This window comes from Aegilops tauschii, chromosome 5 (genome assembly GCF_002575655.3).
Source record: "Aegilops tauschii subsp. strangulata cultivar AL8/78 chromosome 5, Aet v6.0, whole genome shotgun sequence".
NCBI lineage: Eukaryota > Viridiplantae > Streptophyta > Magnoliopsida > Poales > Poaceae > Aegilops > Aegilops tauschii.
Genome location: NC_053039.3, coordinates 540,287,064 through 540,300,245, shown reverse-complemented (window position 1 = coordinate 540,300,245; position 13,182 = coordinate 540,287,064). Strand labels below are relative to the sequence as shown.

Sequence of the window (13,182 nt, the reverse complement as noted above, 5' to 3'; positions counted from 1 at the left end):
TGGTGCACCCCTGCAGGGAAGTTTATCTATTCAAATAGCCGTGTCCCTCGGTAAAAGGACGACCCGGAGTTGTACCTTGACCTTATGACAACTAGAACCGGATACTTAATAAAACACACCCTTCCTAGCGCCAGATACAACCCGGTGATCTCTCTCTCACGGGTCGACGAGGAGAGGATCGCCGGGCAGGATTATGCTATGCGATGCTACTTGGTGAACTTACCATCAACTCTCTTCTACATGCTGCAAGATGGAGGTGGCCAGAAGCATAGTCTTCGACAGGGTTAGCTATCCCCCTCTTATTCTGGCATTCTGCAGTTCAGTCCACCGATATGGCCCTTTACACATATACCCATGCATATGTAGTGTAGCTCCTTGCTTGCGAGTACTTTGGATGAGTACTCACGGTTGCTTTTCTCCCCCTTTTCCCCCTTTCCTTTCTCTCTGGTTGTCGCAACCAGATGCCGGAGCCCAGGAGCCAGACGCCACCGTCGACGACGACTCCTACTACACCGGAGGTGCCTACTACTACGTTCAGGCCGCTGACGACGACCAGGAGTAGTTTAGGAGGATCCCAGGCAGGAGGCCTGCGGCTCTTTCGATCTGTATCCCAGTTTGTGCTAGCCTTCTTAAGGCAGACTTGTTTAACTTATGTCTGTACTCAGATTTTGTTGTTTCCGCTGACTCGTCTATGATCGAGCACTTCTATTCGAGCCCTCGAGGCCCCTGGCTTGTATTATGATGCTTGTATGACTTATTTATGTTTTAGAGTTGTGTTGTGATATCTTCCCGTGTGTCCCTGATCTTGATCGTACACGTTTGCGTGCATGATTAGTGTACGATTGAATCGGGGGCGTCACAAGCGTGACATGGCCCGACAGTAAAAGGGCCTTGCATGGTACAACCCACGTCGTCCCTTTATAAAAGGGTTGTGTCATGTCGGCCCAAAGGCCTGTCGGGGGGATCGGCACAACACCGCACGACTGCGGGCCGGCCCATGTAACTTTTTGGCATTGTGGGCCGTTCCGTCTAAAAAATTATGGCGAAATAAAATCTAAAAATTAAGAATACAGGGGAAAAAATCTAAAAAATAATATGAAATAAATATTAAAAAGGGGTGTTTGTCATGTCGTGCCGTCCCAGTACGCAATTAAAAGGGAAGTGTGGTGCTCGACCTTAAAGCCTGGGTTAGGGGACCAACATAGTTTCGTGGCGGGCAGAAGGTCGGCCCGACCCTTTTATTCACGTGACATGCCCGACATGTGGCGCGCTGAAAATCCATGCCTACGGGCCGGCCTGCACAACACAACACATATTGCAAACTTTAGTTACTATATCTTTCTGTGAGTGTTTTCATAAAACTTCTATGGACTGTTTCCGTCCAGTTTAGAAGCTTCCGTGTATTTATTTCTTTTTCTTTCTTTTTGTGTGTGTGTTTTTATCTATTTTTCTTGCTCTCTGTTTTTCTTTTCTTATTTATTTATTCTTCAAATACATGCCAACTTTTGAATACATGTTGAACATTTTGTGTATATACGTTGTCCAATTTTTAGATAGCCGTTGAACATTTGTCATATACATGTTGAACATTTAATCTGATACATTTTGAACATTTGTCAAATGCACATTGGACATTTTTGTATAGGTTGAAAAAAATACAAATACACGTTGAACATCTTCTGAATAAACGTTTAACATTTTCCTTTATATATGTTGAGCATTTGTCAAATGCACATTGAACTTTCTAAAAAATACACAGAAAACATTTTTTTAACACATTGAACATTTTCCATAAATACCATGACTTTATATCATATTTGCAATATATTTTGTAAGTGCTATGAACATTTTTTTTACCTTCATGAAATACTATTGCGAAATTAGGGTACCAAATCTTTACATTGTATAAACATTTATTTTAAAAGCCTGAACATATTATGCAAGTCATCAACATTTTATAAATATGTTGAACACATTTTCAAAAGATATTAATGGTTTATATAAAATTATGCTAACATTGTTTTCACATAACATGGTCATTTTAATACACGGTGAACTTTTCTAAGTCAAGATTTTTTTAACATATATACTTAAAATATTCCAAAATAAAAAAACTAAATATGGAAAATGGAAAAGTAAAAACAAACAGAACCAAAAGAACATTTGAAAGGAACAAAGCAAACCCATTACCCTCGACTGGCTCGGCCCTCTATGAGCTCCTTTTAGACGAGACGTTCTTTCAGGGAGCTCCTAGTCAGCGCCCTAGGCGCCGGCTTAGCCAGCTGGCACTCGCACGCCACCCGCGTGGGCCGTCCCACTAAAGCTCGCTCTCGCCTGGTCGTGTTTTCGCTGCTGCTCGCTCGATCGTGTTTGACCGGTTAACCCCTCAAAAAATTGTTAGACTGGTTGGCAGTGCCAAGTTGACAGTTGACCGACGCCATGTCCCCTTGAACGTCGACTTTCTAAAAATATTCAAGGGTTTGAAAAAAATCATCGATTTAGAATTTTTTTAACAATTTTGAAAAAAGGTTTATCAATTTTTAAGTAGTTCATGAAAAAATTAAAAGTTCAGGATTTTAAAAAACCTTCATCAATTTTTAAAAAAGTTCATGGAAAAATGAAAAAAGTTCATTGATTTCGAAAAATAGTTCACCAAAAAAATCATTGATTGTTAAAAAAGTTCACGGATTTGAAGAAAAGTTCATGAATTTTTAAAAAGTCATGGTTTTCAAAAAAGTCCGTGGGTTTTGAGAAAAATGTTCACAGATTTGCACACAAAAACTTCAAATTAAAAAAATGCACGCATTTGCAAAAAAAGAAAAGGAAAAAACGAAGAGAAGTTATTATCTTGGCGAACAGAGAAAGAAAGAAGAAGACAAGAGAAAATGACTAAATATTTGTCTGTGCATCGCTAGTTTTGTCCAGATGGTTACTGCAGTTTATCATGAAAGAATGAGCTCGCTAGTTCGATTCTTCTTGCGCGCATATTTTTTCTTTTAACAGAAAAAAGAGAAACGCTTAACGGGTCAGCCCTGCACGGAGGGGGGTTGTGCGCCTGTTTGTGGAAAACAAAGAAACGGGCGTTGAAGGCGCCGAATAGGGAATGGCGTTCTTTCATCTCACTAGAGGCAACCGCAAAAAAAATTCTAACTAGAGGCAAGATAAATTTAAAAACAAGAGTCAAGATAAAGACACACCCGCCACCCTCTACTCGTCTGTGCATGATAACAATATGGGGAGGGCTAACTAATAGGCTATGGTGTGTTTCAATGGGCTAAGCGCGATAGCCCAATTAATATTTTTTCTTGTCCAATAGATGCTCACTAAAGTGATTTTAAGTGGGATGCTCACTCCCACCTGCAACTTGACCAGGAGGTATACGCTCCACCAAACATGTGAATCCTCGGCCTCGCCGGCACCTGTGGCACAACAGTTAGCCACGTTGTCCTTGTCTCGGTGAGGTCCTGGCTCAGCCTCGTTGGGGTTGCTATAACCCATTGTGTCGGCTCCGTCTCGGCCTCGGAGCTATGCGCCTTCTCTCATAGGAAATCGATCGATCCGAGTTTTTCAAGTTGCTCAATGAATAGCAACTGTGCATAAACATAAATAAATAAATAAAATCTTGAAATGGCGCAATATATCCATGTATATAGGTGTGAGATTTTACTGGTAAAAGGTACTACTAAAATATGTAGATTTTCGGGGTGGGGGTGGGGGGATTTGTGGTACATTGGGAGTATCTAAGAGTGAGGATGTATATAGAAAGCATATGTTGGATAGCAATTTTATGGTTGCACACAGCATAAACTCACCCACTCTGTAACATGTTTATTTATTAATTTATATCATTCACTCACTCTGTAACTTGTTTATTTATTTATATCATTCGCACACTCTGTAGCATGTTTATTTGGAGTTATACAATACTCATTTCTGCAAAACTAACTATTTCCCCCCACTCGCACGAAACAGCTGTAGCCCCTCGGCCACCGTCAACCCACCCGGCACCTCCACCAACAGCAGGATCCCCAGCGTGGCGGCGGCCTGTTCCGCCGTCCTCACGCCCATCTTCTCGATCGGCGTGAACTTCGCTGGCGGCTTTCCCGGCGGGGGCTTCACGTCCGTCTTCAGCAGCGCTTCGGACAGCTCCTGCCACCCGTTCACCTGGGCCTTCATCTCATCGCCGATCTTCCCGCTCTTCTTCTCCAACGCCTTGGGGTGCAGCAGGTCGGCTACGAAAGCCGACACGGACTGGAACCGCGTGGCCTCGTGCACCATGAGGAGCAGCGTCGTCACCGCCTCCCTCGCCTGCTGCTGCTTCGGGCCGGAGGTCTTATCGGCCTTGGTGCGCCCGTAGAGCGCGGTCACCGCGTCGGCCATCTGCTGCCGGCCGAGAGCGACGTTGGTCAGATTATCTGTGTCGCCAAGGAGGTCGCGGTAGGTGCCGCCGAACCCGAGGTAGGTGGCTCCGGGGATGAGGTGTGACCTCCCAGCCTCCCACCAAGTGCCGTCGCTGCTCTTGAAGCCCTCCCAGTAGAGGTTGTCGGCGGGTGGCGAGCGTGAGCCCGGTGCTAGCCGTCGCGGTCTTCAGTACGATGTGGAACCACCTGTTCGGCGCGACGTTGGGCTCGACCGGCGGCAGCACGGGACGGTTGTGGGAGAAGTGGCCCGGGTTGCCGAGCTTGTTGCGGATGCCGGTGATGAAGGTGACATAGTCGGCGGAGCTGCTCTGGACGTTGAACGTCGCTGTGAAGAGCGGCTTGTCCACGTTCTTCGCCGGCTTCACCGGTGTCGCCGCCATGGATAGATATAGAAGCGAGAGGGGGGGTTGAGATATGGGAGAGGATGAGCGAATTGGCGATCAATTTATAGGCGAGCGCAAAAGTCACGGTGGTGATTCGGAAGGATCTAATGAACTAGCAAAAACGGCATGAATTTGTTTTTTTTTGCTAGTCCATTAGAATCTGTTCCAGCAGTGTTTATGCATAAACTACAATCAGCAGACGGATCTATATTTATTTTATAAGAATTACTCCTATAAAGAATGCTGCAGTACCCCCTGCCGGGGGCCTAGGCCCTCCACACCGCCTGTTTCACCTCGGCTTCGCGCAGCTGGCTCCCTGGTGGGCTTGTGGCCGTTCGATCGCCGCGGCCGCCCCCGCACCGGGCCAATTTGCCATGGGGGTCCATGACAGTGGGATGCGGGAGCGGCCGAGGCCACCCTCATTTGGTGTTTTTGTCGCACCCACGTGCACCCTCTCGCGGGCTACCCACGCGACGGAGATGATATGTCTAGTTCTAAACTCCCTGCAAAAAAAAAGATGATATTTCTAGACGATTGCTGAGGTCGATCTCAACTCTTGTCAACTCAGTTGATTTTGCAATACAAACTCCAACAAAACCTCTTATGAAAAAGATGTGCCGGTCACCTCGGCCGTATCGGCCGGCACACTTAGAAGGAGACATCATCACCTCGGAAGCAAAGGTGAATTTAACTCGCTGGAGAGTACGCGTCATTGATGTATGAGACCGAATCCACTGTGGACTTGTAGACGGCAGAGAAAGCTTTGCCACTCAAGTCCTTCGACCGGAGGGAAGGACGGAGGTTGGTACCTGGTACTGGCCGGATTCACACCCTTGTTGAGGTCTCTCAGCTGTTGTTGATTTTGTTGGTTTTTGCAGCGCGGTCGGACTCTGAGAGCGTCGGCTGGATGGATCCTGTGCACGGGCGCTACACGAGCAAGGCCAAGCGCCGTCGCCTGTCCCTGGCCGCGGCGTCAGGGTCAACCACAGGGTTCCATCGTCGTCGACGGCGCTGCTGTGGTCAATACCTACTTTCGCATGCCTGGAATGGGTAAAGCCAAAAGCGTCCTGCTGGCCAGGTTCACCGGCGCCACAGAGGAGACCAGGAGCCCATTCGTCGTGGCCGCGCTCCTCGGAAGCGGCTCCTTCAAGACGAGACGCCGGACGGAGACTTCTACGTCTGCACCACCATGGAAAGACACGCGGCTCTCCTAGACGGTCAGCTCTACAGCGGGTTCGGCGGGCAGGCCCGTGTGAGTCGCATCTCGTAGCTATGGGCGACGACGTAGCCTTCAAGCTATGTGTACGTTCATATTCTAGGGAAAAATTATATGACGAAACTGGATGGATGCCCCTGCCCTCCCCTCCCGTGTCGCTCCCGCGAGCGACCCGGAGGGGAACCCTAGCCGCCGGCCCCAGCGCCCCCTCCCCTTCTTCTCCCTCGCCGCCGCCAGCCCTCGCTGACGGGCAAAGCCCGTTCAGCTCTGGCGGCTGCAGGGCTTCTCTTCCCCCCTCGAGGTCGGCCGGCGCGGGACGGTGGCGTTGGGCGGCGGCGCTGCGTTGGTGAGGGGTGTAGCGACTCGGTGGCTGGGGGTGGCGGCGGGGCCGGCGTCGGGCGTTGTGGTGAAGGGCCTCGTGGCGGTGGATCCGCGCGCTGCGCTTGGAGAGGTGGCGGCGGCCACTCGAGGGTGGATCTCTGTTGCCCTGTGGCGAGTGGCACGAGCGGATGCGGAAGGGCGCCGTCCTAGCCGCGTGGGCGGCGGGCCGGCGGCAAGCTCGGAGCTGGCTCCCGAGACCTCCCCGCGGTCTTCGGAGCGGATCTGGCGGATGGTGGTCCCCCCTAGCGCGCCCCTTGCCTCGCCAACCCACGCCACCGACGGCCTCTGGCTCGCCGGATCTGGTTGCTGAGTGGGGTTGGGGGCGGTGGCTCTGGATTGGGGGAAACCCTTGGACGTCTCTGCGGCCACGATGCCGGCGGTGCCCCGGCGTTGCTCTCCTTCCTGAAGGCGGCATTGAGATCTGACACTGCCCTCTTCCTCCATGTTCCGGGTGAAAACCCCAAATCCCGGATTGGGTGGCGACGGTGCTCGGGTGTCGTGTTTCTTCTTGAAGGCGCCACCTTGGAACTGTGGTGTGGTGGTCGGAGATGTGGCGATGGTGGTGGACTACCGGATGTCAGTGGGCTCCCGCTTGGCTGCTTGCAGTGGATGTGTTCCTTGCCGACGGTCGTGTCGAAGTCTGGGGTGTCGCTTGCTCGGTGAGGTAGCTGTGCTCTCATTCTCTCCTCGGCAGCCTACTGTTCCTATCCTTCCACTCGGGGTGAGTGGCTCTGCTTGTCGACGGCGTTTGGGGGCAGAGACGGACGGGGGTCCAATTTTGGTTGGCCTAATGGAGGTGATGGAGCACGGTCTTCCTCTATCGGCGGGCTGCTCCCTTGTCCTTGTCGCGTCGTCTGCATGATCCTATTCGCCGAGAGCCTCGATGCTCAAGCCAGCGCTTGGGCATTCGATGTTTGTTAGCGGCTCTTTTGGCATCTTGTATCTTTGCCGTTTTTTCTGTTAGTTTGTTCCTCTTCTGTACTTGGATCGATGTAGTGGTGGTTTGCTTTATAATATAAAGCGGGGGGAAACCCTATTTCTTGAAAATTATATGACGATTCAACATCCGCATTCAAGCTGAAATGAAAATGGATGTGTAAACTATCTGGATTTATTTTACAGATACAACTATAATGAAGGAACCTAGGCTACTACTATCCCGAACCTGTTCCCCCGAAATAACAGATCGGCCCCGCGTCGCTCGACTAGGCGACATGGGCGGATTCCCATCCAATCTCAAGCGCCGCCTCCTCCACAGTACTTCTCCTTGCCGCGGCCGGCGGCGGCGGCGGCATGCCCTGCCTCTTTTCCTTCTTCTTCTTTGACTTCCCTAGCGGCGGCATGTCTGTCCAAGCTGCTAGTTAGATCACCATATGCTGATCTTCGACGGCCGCAGTGTGCTTGTTGCGTCCTCTCCCCGTTATCAGTTTTCATTGGCATTATTTGGATTTTCTTTTCTTTTTTTTCCTTATTTTTCAAATATATGTTAACTCTATTGAATCCATGTTGAACATTTTTTGTATACACTCTGTCCACTTTTAAAGATATACTTTGAACATATTTCAAATACATGTTTGAGCATTTTATCTGAATACATATTGTAAATTTGTCAAATGCACATTGAATGTATTTTTATACAAGTATGGATTTTTTTAGATACATGTTGAACATTTTTCAAATACATGTTTAAGTTTTTTATGAATATAAGTTGAACATTTGCCAAATGTTGATTTAATCTTTAAATACAAGGCAAAAAAATTAAAACAATGAAAATTTTCCATAAATGACATGAACGTTTAAAAAAAATATGAAACATCTTGTAAGCGTTATGAATTCCTTTTGACTGGTACCAAATATTATTCCAAATTACATGCTTTTTATATTTTATTAAGATTTAATAAAAAAAATTGATCATATTTTTCAAACATGTGAATGCTATTTAAATGTGATGAACTTTTCTTTTAATAATATCAAAAATTTCTGTACAAATTATGCGATAATTTTCATTGCATTAGAATAATTTTTAATGCGTGGTGATTTTTTAAAAATTAAGTCAAGTATTTTAAGAAATAAATAAAAATAAGTAAGTAAAAAGGACCCAAATAAATAAAAGGAATGAATGAAGCAAACTAATGGCTCCCGACTGGCCGGTCCGCTATGAACTAGCTTGTGACCAGTTGTTCTTCCATCTCACTAGAACATTTTGATTCATCAATAAAGTTGGGCGTGAGTCAAAAAAATCAATAAAGTTGGGCGAGAATTCTCAAGAAAAAATCTCACTAGAGGCAAGATAATGACGATATTCTGAATTCCAGCATAGATCAATAGTTAGAGAGCAAACGCACACCCTCACGCAATGTAGGCACTATATTGTGCCAGGCCAGTTCGGGGTTTTTAGTGTGTTCCCCGTTTATAGAAAAGTACTAGAACATTCCTAGATCGTTTTTTCTTTCTTTTCCTTTTGTGTTTTTTATAAGTTTTTCCTTTTACATTTTATTTTATTTTTGCTTTTCTCCATTTCCTTTTTTTGTATAAAAATGTAAAAGAAACAATAGAAATAACTGTCCCCCGTATTTTAATTTTGAAATGCAGGGACACTTTCCAAATACATGAACATTTTTTGAAATTCAAGAACATTTTCAAAAATAAGAAGCATTTTTTCAAACTTGTGATCAATTTTTTCAAATTCATCAACAGTTTTAAAAATCGGGAAACATTTTTTAAATTCATCAACATTTTTTTAAATTCGGATATTTTTTCAATAATGAAAAAATGTTCAAACCAGACAGGAGCCACGTAGGACTCCGACACCCCCGGCCCACCCAATTCCCCCTCCCGCTCCCAATTCCTTCCACTCCGCCCTGCTCCTCCTCTCTTTGCATCTGCACCCTCCACCTCCGCCGTTGCCGCTGTACGTCTCCAGCCGCCACAGAGGCATTGCCGGACGTCTGCAACTAGCACCGATACGCCCGCCCGCCTTTATGTCGGCGCTTTCCACCCTGGAGCCGGTTTGCATGCATCCGTCTCCGCAGATCCCCCCCCCCCCCCCCCCCCCCCCCCCGCGTTCACCCCCAAACATGTGGATTGTAAAAAAAAGCAAGCATGTGAACCCTCGCAGGCACCAGTGCCACTATAGTCAACCACGCCGTCCCTGTCTCCAGCGAGGTACGGACCTAGTCTCGATGGGATTGCTATACTGAGTCATCTCAGCTCCGTTGGGCATCGAAGCTTTGCACCTTATCTCCCAGGAAATCCACCTATCCAATGAATATCAACTGTGTATAAACATAAAACCGATAAATAAAATGTTGAAATGGCGGAATATATTCATGTATGTAAGTGTGAGATTACACTAGCCAAAAAGGTACTAAAATATGTATTGGGGGGGATTTGTGGTAGACTGGGAGTCTAAAAGGATGTATATAATTCGCGCTTCTCATATTTGCATATGCAAAACATATGTTGGATGGCAATTTTATGGTTGGACACAACATGAACTCGACATGTTTATTTATTTATATCGTTCGCTCACTCTGTGACATGCTTATTTATTTATATCATTCAGTCACTCTGTGACATGTTTATTCGACTTATACAATATATACCCATGCAGATATACCTGCACAACTACCTATCTCAAACATGATCAAAGGCGCAAAAGTCACGGTGGTGATTCGGAAGGATCTAATGAACTAGCAAAAAAGGCATGTATTCGGAAGGATCTAACGAACAGCAATTTGGTTTGATTTTCTTCTGGGAATTACTAGATTGTGGATGCCCTTTTTTGTGGCGAACAACGATTCCTCGCACTTTCTGTGCTTGGAATGGGTCGCAGCATCTCGCAGTATCTCGAACTCGATGCTTCTAGTTCTACCGAGGGAGGCCACTGGCCAAACCATGGCTGCTAACTTGAATAAGAAATCTGCAGCTGTCGTCTCGCGATTTATTGATGCTAACTTGGATCAGCTCTGTCTTTGGACTTCCGAGTACATGTTACTGCAAGTCTACATGCTACATGATCAAAGTCGCAAAAGTCACGGTGGTGATTCGGAAGGATCTAATGAACTAGCAAAAAAATAAAAAAATTGGGAAGGATCTTACTCGTGTCAAGCTGCAAACATAATCTTTTTATAGAAAAACAGGCGATCAATCCCGTTTTGTTAGGAAGCCTATGATCAGTGAGACCAAGGTAGCAGGTTCCGGTACAAAAATCCCTTTTGGAGGCTGAGCACCAATGAGGCCGGTTTTTTAAAAATTCAAAATTCGTCAAAATTCATATTTTTACGTTTCAAAAAATTCTAAAAACAAATATAGATATATATGGAGGCACAATGCACAAGTGTGTAAATTTTCAGGACGAAATACCTTGAAATGAAGGCTATGTAAAAAAGACAAATCTGGAACTTTTTAACATATGATACTATTCATCCTCCCAAGCCATGAATTTGTCTTTTTTGTACAGATCGTGTTTTAAGGTATTTCATCCTAAAATTTGACACACATACACATAAAATCCTTGTTTATTTGTACAAAATATTTTTGTTTTTTTTTAATTGAAAAGTTTGAATTTTAATTTTTTCAAAATAAAACGCATCACTCGTTCCGGTACAGAGATATAAAAACAACGACACACGATAGGTTCAGGCAACTAGCCTAGCAGACACTAATCACCCGAAGAAAGAAAAAGTAAGGGCAACTCTAACCGATCTCTTATCCATTTATAAGGAAGGATAAATTCCTTTTACTCTCTTACGCCGCACCTAGCCGATCCCTAAACATATTATTGGAGTAAAAAAAAATTCTCCATCGCCGAACCCTCCCCCCCACCCCCCACCAATATCTCCTCGCGCGGCTGGGTAAAATGGCTCGCCTCTTTCTCCCGCCCGCTCCATTCCCGCCTTAGCCGCCACCAAGCCCCGCCGCTTCCACCGATGACCGGCCCTCCGGCCAGAATGGATTGCCCGGACCCCTCCGCCACCCCGCAGGCCACCGCCAAGGAGGCTGCCAAGAAGAAGAAGAAAAAGGCCACAACAGCGCCCCGTCCAAGGCCGGCGCCTCATGCAGCGTCTCCCGCGACACCTACGGGCACTGCTTCGGTGCGTCCGGCGGCGGCAGCCGGCAAGAAAGGTCACTGCCGCCAAGTGCTTGATGAAATGCCGACTAAGTAAAAAAATCACCAAGAACATTTCGGCCGATGGTGATTGTTAGTAGCCGATGGTGATGAAGTTTGTTTGTTTCATTGTCATAGTGCGGAGATGAACACGACCGAATTATTAGCGTCTTTGGAGTCCTCAGCAACCATGGGGCTTGATGAGCTTGACTATGACTCAATTTGGCATCAACCGGAGGTAGCCTAAGAAGAGGAGGTGGCCGAAGAAATGGAACAAGAGGAGGCGGCCAAAGAAGAGGACGATGCCGATGAGTAGGTAGCCGATGAGGAGGAGGTGGTGGTGGCGGTGAAGTTTTCTTCGGCGACCACCTTTGAATTCGTGCATGCCATTTGTTGGCTCAATCCACATCACATGTGTTAGGTTTGTAGTGATTTGATGCCTTTTGGGTAGAATATGCAAGTTTTTATTTGACAATCATGATGATGAAACTATATGTTATGAAGGCTATGTTATGCATGTTTTAATTTCAATGTTTTTATTATATATATTGTTAAGTATTTGAAGTTCATGCGGCTAAAACACAAAATCTATACATTTTTTTACTCCACTAAAGTTTAGGGGATCGACTAGGTGTGCCCACATATAGAGGAGAATAAATTTACTCCTTTACTCGGCCAGATCTTCTTTTAACTTTTAGGGGATCTTATAGTTGCCCTAAGCACTATATCAGCCAACGATGACCCAACTTTTCATCATCCCAATGGCATGAGACGTCTCCTCGGTTTCTTCAGATTATGGTGTCACAGGTGAGGGAGGCCCACCAGAGGCAGGATCTCAAGGTCGACGGATGCCTGGTAATGTGCAGGGTGGTCGTGGCGACCTTCGCATCAGAGACCTTCAGGATTCAAACGTGCACAATCTGCAACCACATAACAAGTGGGAAGCTGATTGGGGTGAACAGGCGGAACAGACCTTCAAGGCTTCACGTCTGTCTTTTTGTGTTGGAGCAGCGTTTTTGCTATAAAGTGATGTAAAACAGCAATTTTTTATGGTCCCCCGCTGCCCTAAAAATTTGCGACAACCACACGCTGGTGTATATTTTGTAACACTTGGTGTTGTATTTTAGGGTTGCCTAAAAAATTTTAGAGCAAATTTCAGAAATAGGACAACTGTTGGAGCTGTGCTTTTGAGCTAAAAAGCAAGGGACCATGATTGTTGACCCATTGAGCAGCTGTTGGAGATGCTCTAAAAGTTTAAAATCTTCATGTTGTCATCATAACTTAATCTTCAATAGGGAGTTGCTTATCACACATACCTTGTGATACGTAACGCTATGCTGCCGAAGAGTTATGCACATGTAGGTTGGGCGAACAACAGTTGCTTCGAGCTTCCGAGCGATGGACAAGCTTTCACATAGCGTCTTCACATAGACCCCTATATACATCCAAAAAATGCTCTGAGCCCATCAACGAGGCAGGAGGGCGCTCAACGCGATCGAGGCCAAATCCTATTCAGCGCCTTATGCGTATATATGCAATTTGGTATGCAGTGCACACCCCTTCTCTTCTATCGATCTTGTTGGGGAACATAGTAATTTTAAAAAATTTCCTACGCACATGCAAGATCATGGTGATGCATAGCAACGAGAGGGGAGAGTGTCGTCCACGTAC

At 46.2% G+C, this 13,182-nt stretch overlaps 1 pseudogene; it reads right to left on the bottom strand.

Annotated features, from left to right (window-relative positions):
• Nucleotides 1–3,821: 3,821 nt before the first annotated feature.
• Nucleotides 3,822–4,812, bottom strand: LOC109784154 (protein synthesis inhibitor II-like; annotated as a pseudogene).
• Between the last annotated feature and the right edge of the window lie 8,370 nt (nt 4,813–13,182).